Source organism: Nelumbo nucifera, chromosome 2 (genome assembly GCF_055504915.1).
Source record: "Nelumbo nucifera cultivar China Antique chromosome 2, China Antique-T2T, whole genome shotgun sequence".
NCBI lineage: Eukaryota > Viridiplantae > Streptophyta > Magnoliopsida > Proteales > Nelumbonaceae > Nelumbo > Nelumbo nucifera.
The window spans coordinates 53,033,790-53,048,067 of record NC_142650.1 but is presented as its reverse complement, the minus strand read 5'-3'; the positions used below and the strand labels follow the sequence as shown (position 1 = coordinate 53,048,067).

Below are 14,278 nucleotides of genomic sequence, written 5' to 3'. Positions count from 1 at the left end.
TGTGGCGAACCCTTGATTTGAGTGGGTGTTGTGGTTTTGCGAATTTTAGAAATATTCTGTTTGTATGTGCACAGGCACAAGCGGAGTGTGAATGGGTTCTAAGCCCTACCAACGAGCATCCCAATATGCCATTGCAACCGCACATTGGGAACATCTCCATTGCCTTTCATGGTGAGATGCTCCTAGTGTACGGCTGCAATGCCTTGTTGGGACACTTGGGCTTCGTTCCTTTTTCGGTATCTCATGGGGGCGGGGGGAATTTAGATAATTGACCAACTTTCTCACATTCTTACGCCATTATAAGTTGCTTATCTGTCTATCGAAAACGTTAATCCCCTTTTGCCTCTTTCTTTACCCAGATAAGTGAATATGTAGAACAATGACAACTTTTAAACACTTGATTGGGTAAACTCAATTGCCAGGTAAGTGAAAGCCAATGGGGCTTTCAGTTTGCATAGGTGTATGGATGGGCACATGGTAAGCAAGAAAAACGTACAGAGATGAAAAAAGATCATTAATGAATGAGGTGGACGGAATATGGAGCTACCACAAGTGGATTAAAGTTTCTATCAAGGTTTTTAAAACCAATCCGGACAATAAACCGGTTAGGGATCCGGTTCCCAGGTCGAACGGCTGACCATTTGAACCAAACAGTCAGTCTGTTCTGACAAAAAATTTTAAAAAATAAAAAAATGGTTAAAACTGTTTAACGGTTTGAACGGTTCAACTGCCTGGATCAGCGATTTATTGACCAAATCAATGTTTTTTGGCAAAAATCTGGGTTTGATGAAAAACAGAACCGATCACCTGACGAATTTCCGGTTTAACTGTCCGGTCCAGTCCAGTTTTGAAAACCATAGTTTCTATTAAGGCTGTCTATTGATCTCATTAACGCTTGGAGGAAATTATTCAAAACGAATCCGCTAACTGCTATTACATAGTCCATTTCTAAAAAATGATTGGCAAATGGAACATATAAATTGAACAAAGCTGGAATTTGTTTATTAATTAAACCAATCTATTCTAAGACAATAGGTGATCAAATACATCAGCTTTTCTTGTTTCCATGAGGTACCTGAATATTTAAGATCATAAAGAGCGCCTCTTATCAGGGATTTGTTTATTAGAAGTTGCAGCTTTGATTACGGTAGGTGCGAGTTGGTTTTTTAAGTGGACGAAGAGAACTGGTTACTGAGAACAAAACAGCAGTATTTACTTTAATGTGTGTATCCATGCAGTATTGGTCCTTCGGTACAACCTTTTTTTTCCTTATACGTGACATGCATTTATACAAATGTGCCAAGTATCTTTGTGTACCTCTATCGCAGAAGGCAATAGAAAGGTGATTTCTAAAATTTGTGTTGTAAACTTGTGATATGCATGGTTTTGAAAATTGGACCGGTTTATTCAGGGAGAAATCAGGTAATTGGTTCCGTTTCACCTTAAAATCAGTTTTTGATTAAAAATTGTTGATTTGATCAGTAATTTGTTAATTTGGGCAGTTGAATCATTGACCTGTTAAATGTTAATCCATATAATGGTTTGACCATTTTTTATTTTATTAATTTTTATTTTTTAAGTAAAGAATGGGCTGTCCGTTTGAATCAGATGGTCGGGAACCAATCCCCAGAACGGTTCCGTATCTGATCTGATTTTTAAAACCTTGATGATATGCTTTGAAAAATGCTTGGATACGATGGAATGATGTGTATATGCTTTGGAAACATGACTAAAAACATGGGATCTTCTGCGAATGCTAGTGTCTGAACTAGGCTATCTAATTACCAATCACTAGTGAAGATGCATCTTGTGTGGGCTCTCTGTGTATGGAACACTAGTGCGTTCATTCATGGTTGGTAATATGCATGGATACACTCATTAAACCAATTCGACTGTTATTCAACCATCTACATGGTCATCAATGGAAGCTTCTTTTAGTGACTTCTTCAAAGCAGCTTAGTTGAAGCAACTCAAGTTTACGCCTTAGGAAATAGACTTGTAGAAATTTGCTCCACCAAATTTCTTAATGATGTATTATTAAAACTGGTTAGTACTTCTTTCGGGAAAATCTATGATACCAGAAGACATATTAACCAATCAAAGCGCCCCCTTGAATTTTAATGAATACCATCGGATTTGTCACCTCTTTTATGATACCGGAGGAGGGCTAACACCAGCTTGATTGGACCCCATGGAGTTGGAAGTTGTCTTTGACAGACAACGACCTCAATAGAAATCTTTGGATCCCATGGAGTTGGAAGTCTAATTGATCTTACTGGATCCAAAAACCAGAAATGAAGAGTTCAGATCCTTTGGGATCCTTCACCTACCACAGCCTTGCCGGTACTTAAAGCAAGTGATGTATGTATTAACTATTGAGAAATTGGGGTTATTAAAACTTGGAGGAGAAGCTCTTAGGTGTATTTGAAGAGTCTTTAGAATGTTATTTTTCCCCACTCAGTTCCATAGAGTTTGTTGTTGGGTTATAGGTAAATTCATTCTCAGGATACAACAGAGCCTTGAGCGAGTCTGTAACTAGTAAAGTTGAAGAGTCTCCAAAGAAACATTCTGTTAGACAGTAGTAGATCGAACTGAGAGAGACATGAGTGATTTCAAAAACTTGTGTGTGCAATTGCTTGAGTCATGCTCCTTAAATAATTTATGAAGTCATAGAGAAGGGGAATGTGCTACTTCAGAAAAGGCTAATTGAATTGTGACTGCTAAAAGGTAGTTAACAGTTAATGACTGTTAACTTCGAATAGTGCCTCTTGATTACACCTAATCGAATCGTGGCCGTTGAAACATCAACGGTCAGCCTCGCACCAAAAGTCAAAGCCACCATTCGTGAACTATGCGGGGTGTGCACGAAGTGAGAGCAAAGTGCGTCTCTAAAGTGCCTCATTGTGTCGCACACACGTGCACGCGCGTTGCACGGTAGCAAGTCTCCATACTCTCATCTTTATTTCTAAGGAATGTAAATAAGCTACTATTTAAAAACTCAAAACAAGTCTTGTAATTTTCTAATGTGGGATAAGTTAAAAACTGATTTTAGTAAGACAACAAACTATTTTTCAAGGCATGTGTGCAGGTGTGTTTTTCATGTAATTGATCAATCAAACCTCATTGGATTTAATCTCTAATAAGATTAAAATCCAACAATCCCCCACTTTGATTGATCAATTATATAGGTCTGTCTCGATTCAAACTACTATGACAGTTATTCATACAAAATGTGTTTTATAACTTAAACATTTTATTAATATAGATATTTCAGAGCCTTGTCAAAGTTATTGGTAACAAGACCTTAAACCAATTACTCTCAAGTTAGATCGAAGATTACATAAAAATGTCCAATATATTTCAGAATTTCATTAAGAGTTTAACTCAATTTTTGTCATTCTTACCAATTCTTGAATCAATTACCTAATAAATTCATGTCTCGGACTTGTATGTCTAGACTGGAGGAAAGTGCACTTTTAAAGTGCTTCATTGCACACACGTTGCACAATAGCAAGCCTCCATACTCTCTTCTTTATTTCTAAAGAGTGTAAATAAGCTATTATTTAGAAACTCAAAACAAGTCTTGTAATTTTTCAATGTGGGACAGGTTAAAAACTGATTTTAGTAAAAGAAAAAACTATTTTTCAAGACGTGTACAAGTGTGTTTTTCATGCAATTGATCAATTAAACCCCATTGGATTTAATCTCTAAAATTAGTTTTAGTAAGAAAAAAAATATTTTTCAAGACATGTATACAATTGTATTTTTCATGTAATTAATCAATCAAATCCCATCAAATTTAATTTCTAATAAGATTAAAATCCAACATTAACTTGGCCAAGGATATAAGTGATCAATTGCGTTAAGTGGTAAATCAAGTGAGGTTTGAGTTAGTTTTAATCAAGTGGTAAATCAAGTGATCAATTATTGTTGATGTTGTTGAGTTTGATTAAGGTTGATTCTACTGATCTTGTATTCTTTTATGTCCGAAAGAATTCTCTTTTCTCTCCCCAATCTAACTGACAAAAGTTGGGTTGAGCTGGGGCCAAAATTAGGATTTTAAACAAACCTCCCTTTGGGTTGGGTCAGGGTTAAAATTAACCCTAATTAATTAAAAACATTAAAAAAAGATTCTTCTTTTTTTTCGGTATAATTAATTAAGAATTTCTTTAGTTAGGGTTGATGATAGGGCTGCAACTGCAAGGTGTCAACCGTGATTTAGGTAAGGACAGTTTCGGCATAGTATTGGCTACTTCTTTTGGGAATTCGGACCTGTTCAAGAACAATTTTCGGACACATGTGATTGTTGAATCACACTCTTACGCCTAGTTTGAGAGTGATTATTTGCTCATTAAAAAAAGGCACTTATTTCAAATAAAGGAATAAACACTTAAAAATAAACCCAAAATTTTTAAGTACCCCCATACCTAGGCTAATCTTGAATAAAAGGAGTGATTTGGCTTAGGATGCTTTGTTTTGGTGGAGAGATATCATAGAGCTAACAAACTTTTTAGATGCAAGTTTTCTGCATGTAAATAAAGCTGGGAATGATGTGGGCTATCCGTATCCATGCTCATCGGGCACAAGATACACTATAACTCTGTATATTTTGCCAGTTGTGTGTATCGGCATGATACACTACTATATCAATGGATATGGTTTGATATTCACCGATATGGAGGCATATCAGACCTTAATTAACTTTGATTTAAGATTTATTTTTTCTCAAAAATTTTATAAGAACTAAACATTATAAAATAATTTATTTTTGTTTATTTTAAATGATTTATATATTTTACTTTACATATAAATTATATGTATAATAAGCCCTAAAATGGAAATTCAAATTAGCTGAACAAATTAACTGTATAATGGACTATGGAACCAATGATATCACTCCACACCTATGAAAATTACATAGGACTACAATGAATTGAATGGCTATAGGCCCCATGTATGTTATGAATGGTGTTCTTATTGGTAAATGGAGTTATTGCATTCAGTTAATTCTATCTCCCAAGGTGGTATACATGATTGGAAGAGCAGTAACATGAGATTCTTTGGGATGGCATCAAGCCGCACATTGGACTGCGTTTGCTTGCTATAGAAATGTTAAACTGGGGTATTTAAATACCTTAGTTCGGATTTGTGAATATTTATTTGATATACAAAAATGTAATGATTAAGATGTTAAAAATGTATTTTTTGACATTTTTATATCATGAGAGGGTATTACCATGGTTTTTAAAAATGAACCGGTGATCGAACCGGTCAGGGGTCCGGTTACTGGTTCAAACAGTCTGATTGTTTGATCTGAACAACTGGCCCGTTCTGACAAAAAAAAATAAAAAAAATTTAAAAAATTGGAAAATGGTCAAAATCGTTTGAACGATTCAAACGGTTAACCGGCCGATTCAGCAGTTTGCTGACCAAAATCAACGGTTTTGGGGAAAAAGCAGTTTTGGAGGAAAACGGAACCGGTCAGGTGACCGGTTTCCAGTTTTTCTGGTCCGGTCCGGTTTTGAAAACAGTGGATATTACTGTACCCATTTTTTGAATACATATTCTCGGTTTATTTGACCAAAAATTTTAAGGGATTTAACGGTTTAACCATGCTTTGCACTGATTTCAAACAAACATGAATAATGTAATAAATGGATTTACTGTAAACATACATATTTGCGTTTGCATGCAATTTGGGAACGGGAGATGGTCTGAATGTGCGGTTGGATGCCCGTACTTAAGATACCGTCGCCGTAGAGTGAGGGAAAAATGAATCTACGAACCAGGAATTTGGGAAATCTTTGGAAAAGCTGATATTAGTAAAGCAGAGCCATTAGAGACGTTTGTATCGCTACTCTCTCTCTCTCTCTCTCTCTCTGCTTTGTCTTCGAACGTTTCAGAAACTTCTGCAATTTCAGTGCTGGTGGCATTGCACCATTCAGTGGCGCTTCGGCTACCAGTTGGGCTGATATAGTGGATGCATCAGAATGCAACATCCCCTCGTTCACGTCGTGAGATTTCGGTCCCCTATCTAATCAACGAAATATTTACTCCTCACAACATTGGCTTTGGCGTCACCAGGTTAGTTTTTTTCTTTAATTAATTATTTGAATTATGACATATGGTCATTAAGCAATGAATTTTAGAAACTTTGCCTCCACTAAATAAGTAATTAAAACCAATTCTGGTAGTTATGGAAAGCGATCTGAATCTAGTCTCTGTTTTCTTTAATAATCGATGCAACCATTATCTGGATGAACTGTAGGGATGCAGATTTGGTTCGAAGAATTGAAGCTGCAACTTGTCTGTAGTCTGGAAAGAGCTATCTTCATACCATATGCTGGTGTTCATTATATGGTCTAGACCGCCAAACTGTATCAAACCAAACCGAAATTAGTGGTTTGGCCTCATTTGGCCTTAAAAACGGCTTGATTTGGTCTGAGAATTTCTCAAACCACAATTTTTTTTGTTTTGATCTGGTTTTCTAAATTTTAAAAACTAGACCAAACCGCAAACGGTATTAAGCCGAATCATTAATAATATATTCTGTTTCAATTTTTAACTTGTAATTTGATTCTCAAAGAGCTGTTTACGTTGAGAAAGTGTCAATCTAGTTTATATTTATATGATAGTAATAGGTGACACTTGTTAACATTTCAATTTAATATTTGAATTATATTTGTTATTTATGTAGGTATCCATGTTATTTGGACTGGCTAATTGAGTTAAGCCCAATAGAATGGCCCAAATCATACTAGAAACCAGACCAAACCGTAATAGAATGGTTTGGTCTAGGAATTTCTCAAACTGTAATTTATTGGTTTGGTCTGATATCTTCTCCAAACCGAACCGAATTGGACTGTAAACACCCCTACCGTATGCTTCTGTTCCATGTGTAGCTGTAAGCTTAGTCAAACTATATCTCCAATCGCTTTTTTTTTTTCCCTTTTATTCATTTGTTGTTTTTCCTTTACTGGTTTCCTTTCTACTGCATCTACCCTGTTGAATAGATTATCCATTTTCTCTATTGACTTTTGATAATTCTGTTCACCCGGAAGAGAAGAAAAGAAGAATTTTTTTGAGGCATCCTCCCGTCTCCTTGCTGTTGTCCATAATTCTTCAAACAAACAAAATATGATGCTCTATTCTTGATACCATTAAAATTCATGATGGCTATCCTCATTTGCAAATGCAATTTTTATATTATGAAGTAAGTTACAACAGAACTTGTTCAGAAGGTTCTAATTTGATGTCTTCTAAGAACTTTAATTGTTGAAATATGAAAAGTACCAGATATAACTAGATATTGTAGCCTACAACAGGTGATACACATAGGGATATTCCATATTTAGCAATTTGATTGCTAACATTGAATCTTCATTTTTTTTCCAAAGCCAAACCCTGGCCAGGTAACATTTGGAATTAGGTAGACCTACATGGTAAAACATGGAGCGGGTATGGGTGTTATAAGGACTGGAAAAACTCAGTTGTCTTGAGCTAATTCATAACTCTTTCCCATGGCTTCAACCTGCTTCTGTTACACCCTATCATTTTCCTCTGTAATCCTACTTTTCAATGTTCTGGTGTAAATGCTTTTATTTACACTCTTATTCCTGGCAATAAATTCTAATTTGCAATGGATGTATGGTCAAGAAAAATGACATTGTTATGGCAGGAGATATTGTTGTTAAAAGAAGTTGTAATGTGTTTTGCAATTTGTTTTAAAAATATAAATACGTACAAGAAGGATGTAGAGAAAAGATAAGGACATCTGTTATGATTAAAATATGTTTTGAACTTGTAAAATGAAGCTGATTAAAGCTAAAGATTCAAGCATATAATACATAAAAGAAAATAGTTTTAGAAGATATCATAAATTATGTTTATCTTGATTAAACATGCATCATCATTATGATAATGTACGCTCAGTGTTAGCATGATATTAAATTGTTAAGACACAAATAAAGGGAATAGAGGGACAAGTGTACAAGAAAAGGCCACGTCAGCCTTTAAGTAATGTAACCGACAGCCAACCACTAGATCAAACTAAATAAACAAACTGGACAAGTGGAGAGGCTGATATAACATAATTGTAATCTCTCTCTCTCTCTCTCTCTCTCTCTCTTTCTCTCTCGTTCAGGAGGCAGACTTCCTTGAAAAGTCCCTCAGTTAGGCAGATACCTAACAAGTTGGTATCAGAGCCAAGATGCCGAGCACAAGGTTGTCCATGGTGGAGAACAGGGTCGGCAACATGGAAGGAGAAATGCAAAGATTATCGGCTAACGCCAAAGAAATAAAAGAGAGCTTCGCGTCCTTGCTTGGGCGACTGGAACAGACACCACCAGTGCCGAATCGGGAAGGGCAGGAAGAACGAAGTGACACCAGTCGTTGAAGCGGATCAAGAACGGTAAGAATCGAGTTTCCCGTCTTTGCGGGGGGGATCCCACGTCCTGGCTTCTGCGAACCGAAAGGTACTTCGATTACCATGATACGCCGGGACCGGATCGTGTTCCACTAACTTCCGCACACCTGGAAGGAGAGGCGATTGTCTGGTACTAGTGGTACTGGCGGCGACACCCAAGAGCCACATGGGGGGACTTCACCGATTCCTTAACCATGAGATTTGGAGTCTCGGCTTTTGAAAACTATGATGAAAGCCTCACTAAGCTACGACAGACCGGCTCCGTCCAAGATTATCAGATGGCGTTTGAAAGGTTAGCTGTGCGCGTGCAAGGGTGGCCAGAAAACGCACTGGTCGGCAGTTTTGTTGGTGGACTCAAGGAAGAATTGTGGCTGGAGGTTAAAGCCATGCAACCCACCACCGTTCTTGACGCAGCAGCCTTAGCTCGACTCCATGAAGACAAACTGAACCGGGCAAGAAGGATTAATCGACCCTTGGGTGCTGTGGTCAGACCAAGTATACCGAATCCAGAACTGGGTATCTTGGGTAAACCGGAGTCTAGACCAGGAGTAGGAATCACAAGCAAGGAAGCCAACTTTGGTTCAGGCCCCGGCTCAGCCAAGAGGTTAACCTGGGCTGAGATGCAAGCCCGACAAGAAAAGGGTCTTTGTTATGCATGTGGAGACAAATTTGGACCGGGCAATCGCTGTAAGATCCCACAAGTATTCTTCCTTCAGCCCGAAACCGAAAACGTCGAGCAATCAGCAGACATTGACGAGCCAGTGGACAACCAAGAATGGGAGCAATGGACAAAGGAATATCCAGAAGTATCCCTGCAAGCCTTGATCGGTCTTGCCTCCTCTCAAACTATGAGAGTAACCGGACTGGTTCAAGGGCACCATGTGTCGGTTCTTATAGATAGTTGCAGCACTCTCAATTTCATTACTCAAACATTGGTCAGACAACTAGGGATTCCGGTCCAACCATGTACAACATTCTGGGTGCATGTAGCTAATGGGAGCAATCTGGTGTGCGACAGTACATGCGCAGGATTAAAACTGAAGATACAAGGACACGAGTTCGAGGTAGATCTACATCCCCTAGAAATCAGTGGAGCAAATGTAGTTCTCGGAGTCCAATGGTTAAGGCAACTAGGGCCGGTGATATGTGATTGGGCCTGTCTCACAATGGACTTTCAAGTGGGCAACTCACAGGTGCATATTCAAGGACAGATGTCCAAGGATCCAGGACCCATTAGTCTCGCCACCCTAAGAAAACAGGTAGCAGACCTAGCCCATGTTAGGTTGAAGGTTTTGTATGTATGGATGGTTCGGCTGATAAGAGTTCTTATTAGCCTGTATTTGAGTTTAAGTTGTTATGTATTGGGCCTGTGTTAATGGGCCTAAGTCTGTTTAGTGTTTTAAGTTGTCTGGGTGTCCCATCACTAATCAGGGGCATCCCAGTCATTTCATGTAATATTGTACTGTACTTTAATATAAATAACAGTACTGTCGACTGGGAAGACAAGTTCGACATTTCAGCATCTCTTCTTCTTCTCCTCTTTTCTGCTACTTCGGCTACAGTAGTTTAGCTTTCATGGTATCAGAGCATTAGCTTCTTCCTGGTTTCAGCCGGCGCACACTCTCTTATCTTGCTGTCTTTTCATCTTCTCTCTTCCTTTTCTAGGTTGCTGCAGTAAAGACCTAGGGGTGTAAGAGAGTAAAGCAAGTTCGAACCTAGGGTTTCTCTTGGTTGTAGGACTCAAGGGAAGTAAGACCCAGAAGTAGATGTCCTACTAGGTTATTTCCAGCAAATAGTAGCTATTTGGCTACTAAGAGAGGTCTGTATAAGACAGACCTAGTTGAGGACTGATTTCAGCAGTCCTAGCACTAGCCGAAAGGGGGAGAGCTTCCTCTACAGTTGCAGCTTCGGTGCTCCAGCAAGACTTGCACAGACTTAGCTTCTTCTACAGAGCCCACTGTTCACTTGCTACTGTTGCAGCCTCGAATTGTTCACTTGCTACTGTACCCGAACTGTTGCAGTTTCGGTTCAGCCCAAGTGAAGTCTATCTAGTGTTCTACCAGCACTGTGAACACTTCTACCAGCATAGCAAAGTGGTAAACAGCTCCAAGTTCAGGTTGGTTATCAGTCCGAAATCCCTCACCACTGCTGTGAGATTACCTAGGGAGCTGCCAGCTCCAGATTGTTCAGCACTGTGAACCCTAGTTGAGGACTGATGTCAGCAGTCCTAGTATTGGCCGCAAGGAGGGGCACTCTCTTTACAGTTGCAGTACTCGAAGTTCAAGTGGAGTCTGCATAGCACAATAGTTGAGAATCCTTAGCTTCAGGTCGGTTACCAGTCCAGAACTCCTTGCTTGCTGCTGTAACTGAACTGTTTCAAAACTGTGACAGTCTCGGCAAGTCTGAAACTGTGTCGAGTGCTGTCAGAACCTGCTGTGATCATTTTGGCTAATCAGAATCTGCTCCAGAATTGGTTCAGAACCTTCAGAACTGCTTTGGCTAGTCTTAATCAGTGTCATCAGCACAGTGGCTGCAGTCAAGATGTCTTCAATACCCAGAGAAGTTTCTTCTAGAGATAACAGGCCTGCGGCAAGTGGGAATCTTGTCACCAGCAACAATGGTGACAACTCACAAAATACACCAACAGTGTCTCCTTCTCCTATGGGACAGGTTGCTGATTCCTCTGGAACTGGTACTTTGGGCTTCACTGCTAGCGAGGTAGAGGACCTTAGCAGGGCATTGGTCCGTCTAAGGAATAATTCTTTTGCTTCTACATCTCTTGCCAGATCAGGTACAACCTCTCCCTTCAGTGCCACTGGATCTATTGACTCTACTTCTTGGGTTATTGATTCCGGTGCAACTGACCACATGACACATATGTCTTCCCTATTCTCTTCATATCATTTGTTGTCTGGTCAGGATAAGATGAGAGTTGCTGACGGGTCTTTCTCCACTATCTCTGGAAAGGGAATGGTTGACCTAAGCAAGGACCTCTCTCTTAAATCAGTTTTGCATGTTCCCAGTCTCACCTCAAATCTTTTGTCTGTTTCAAAGCTTACCAAAAATTTGAACTGTAGTATAACTTTTTTTCCTACTCATTGTGTCTTCCAGGACAGATTGACAAGGAGAACGATTGGGTGCGGTCATGAGTATGGAGGACTCTACTATCTTGATGCAGACATCGGTTCAGCCTTACAAGCATCTGCTGGTAGTAGTCCGGAGAGTGTGGAGTCAAAAGCTAAGTTGCATCTTTGGCATGCTAGACTAGGTCATGTGTCTTTCTCCTCATTAGAAATGTTGTTTCCCAAACTGTTTAAGGGCATTTCAAGTCAGAGTTTAACCTGTGAAGTATGTCAAGTGTCAAAACAATGTAGAACTGTGTATCCAACTTCCAGTAATGATATTTGTGCTCCTTTTGATTTGGTTCATTCTGATGTCTGGGGCCCTTCACCCATTATTTCTTTTGATGGCTTCCGGTACTTTATCAGTTTTATTGACCACTACTCTCGATGCACTTGGATTTACCTGTTAAAAGGACGGGATGAAGTACCACGGATAACTATGGCATTTTGCAAGATGGTTGAAACTCGGTTTAATAAGAAGATTAAGCAATTCAGGTCAGACAATGCTGCTGAATACTTTGAAAAATCCTTGAACTTATTCATGGAAGATGCTAGCATACTACATCAGTCATCCTGTGCTTATACCCCTCAGCAGAATGGGGTTGCTGAGCGCAAGAATAGACATCTATTGGAGACAGCTCGAGCCTTACTATTCCAACACAAAGTCCCCAAGCAATACTGGTCTCAAGCGGTTCTTACTGCATCATATCTGATAAATCGGATGCCATCTAAGGTGTTGGGTATGAAAACCCCTTTCTCTGTTTTGTGTCCCACTCTTCCAGATTTTTCTCTTCCTCCTCGAGTCTTTGGCTGTATATGTTTCATACATGTGAAGGATCCAAAGAAGACCAAGTTGGATCCTAAGGCTACAAAGGGAGTATTCCTGGGGTACTCTCCTACACAAAAGGGTTACAAGTGTTATGACCCTGTCTCCAAGAGAAAGTATGTCACCAGAGATGTGGTCTTCTTTGAGTCTCAACCTTATTTTCAGTCTTCTCAGAATCCTCTTTAGGGGGAGACTAGTGGGATGGAAGAGGATTCTCATTCTCCCTCCTTTTTTGTTCCCCTATCTACCTCGGATCTTCCATCCTCTCCTCCTACTCCTTGTTATGGCATTCTTGGTCAACCCAGTGAGGCTCCCACTGTGCCGGTTACCTCTCTTGATGCTGCAGATGTTCCTGAAGGCTCCAGTAGGCAACAGAAAGAGATACTTACATACAACAGAAGAAAAAGGGGCCCTCAATCTCATGACAGCAACCAGTTGGACTCGGATCAATCTGTCTCTACAATCCAAGTAATTCCAACTCACATACTTCTGATTTGGATCTTCCTATTGCTCTCCATAAGCCTATTCGCTCTTGCACCACCCGACACCCCATTGCTGATTTTGTTTCTTACTCACATTTATCTCCTGCCTATCACTCCTTTGTGTCTGCTCTTTCCTCTGTGCGTGTTCCTTCTAGGTACTCAGAGGCTGTGTGTAATCCAAGGTGGAAAGAAACTATGAATGAAGAGATGGAAGCCCTAATGAAAGCAAGAACTTGGGAATTAGTGGATCTGCCAGAGGGGAAGACCACTGTTGGGTGCAAGTGGGTGTTTACTATAAAGCACAGGGAGGACGGGTCTATTGAAAGGTACAAGGCCAGACTTGTGGCAAAGGGGTTTACTCAAAAAGAAGGGATTGACTACAAAGAAACCTTTGCCCCAGTAGCAAAGCTCAACACAATTCGGGTTCTTTTGTCACTAGCAGCAAATTTTTCATGGGAACTTCATTAGCTGGATGTGAAGAATGCCTTCTTAAATGGTGACCTTCATGAAGAGGTATTTATGGAACCTCCACCAGGCTATGATTTTGGTAGAAAGGTGTGCAAACTGAGGAAAGCATTATATGGGTTGAAGCAATCTCCCCGTGCATGGTTTGAGAGGCTTTGTGGGGCCATGAAGAAAGTGGGGTACACTCAGAGTGGTGCAGACCATACCTTGTTCATAAGGAGATAGGATAGCATATTTACTGCACTCATTGTTTATGTGGATGATATGGTAATTACCGGGAATGACTTGGAAGAGATAAGAAGACTGAAGGAGTTTCTAGCTTCGGAATTTGAGATCAAAGACTTGGGTCATTTGAGATATTTTCTTGGGATTGAAGTTGCCAGGTCAAGAGAGGGAATCTACATATGTCAGTGGAAGTATGTTCTTGACCTCCTAGAGGAAACATGCATGATGGGGTGCAGGCCAGCAGATACTCCAATAGAACAGAATCATGGCCTGCAAGAATCAGTAGGGGAGGACTACTGTGATAGAGAGAGATACCAAAAATTGGTAGGAAAGCTGATATATTTATCCCTCACTCGGCTAGATATTGCTTATGCTGTGCATGTTGTCAGTCAATTTATGCACTCTCCAAAGATCCCTCATATGAAAGCAGTTGAAAGGATTCTCACGTACTTGAAGACTTGTCCAAGGAAGGGAATTCTCTTCAGGAAAAACAATAGAATTGAAATTGAAGCCTACACTGATGCAGATTGGGCTGGGTCTGTTGGAGACAGGAAGTCAACCTCGGGTTACTGTACATTTGTGGGAGGAAACCTGGTCACATGGCATAGTAAGAAGCAGAATGTAGTGGCTAGATCAAGTGCAGAAGCAGAATATCGGGCTATGGCCCACGGGGTTGCTGAACTCTTATGGCTCAGAACTCTTCTTAATGAACTTGGCATTAAGGCTGAAGGTC

General features: G+C 39.8%; 1 long non-coding RNA gene across 2 annotated transcripts in view; it reads left to right on the top strand.

Moving 5' to 3' along the window:
• The first annotated feature begins 5,688 nt into the window (after positions 1-5,688).
• Positions 5,689-14,278, top strand: part of LOC104601207 (uncharacterized) — a 31,927-nt gene continuing 23,337 nt past the window's right edge. For both annotated transcript variants that reach the window (XR_016082593.1, XR_735835.3), the window contains exon 1: positions 5,689-6,084. This is a non-coding gene — a long non-coding RNA (uncharacterized LOC104601207). The remainder of the gene's footprint in view (positions 6,085-14,278) is intronic.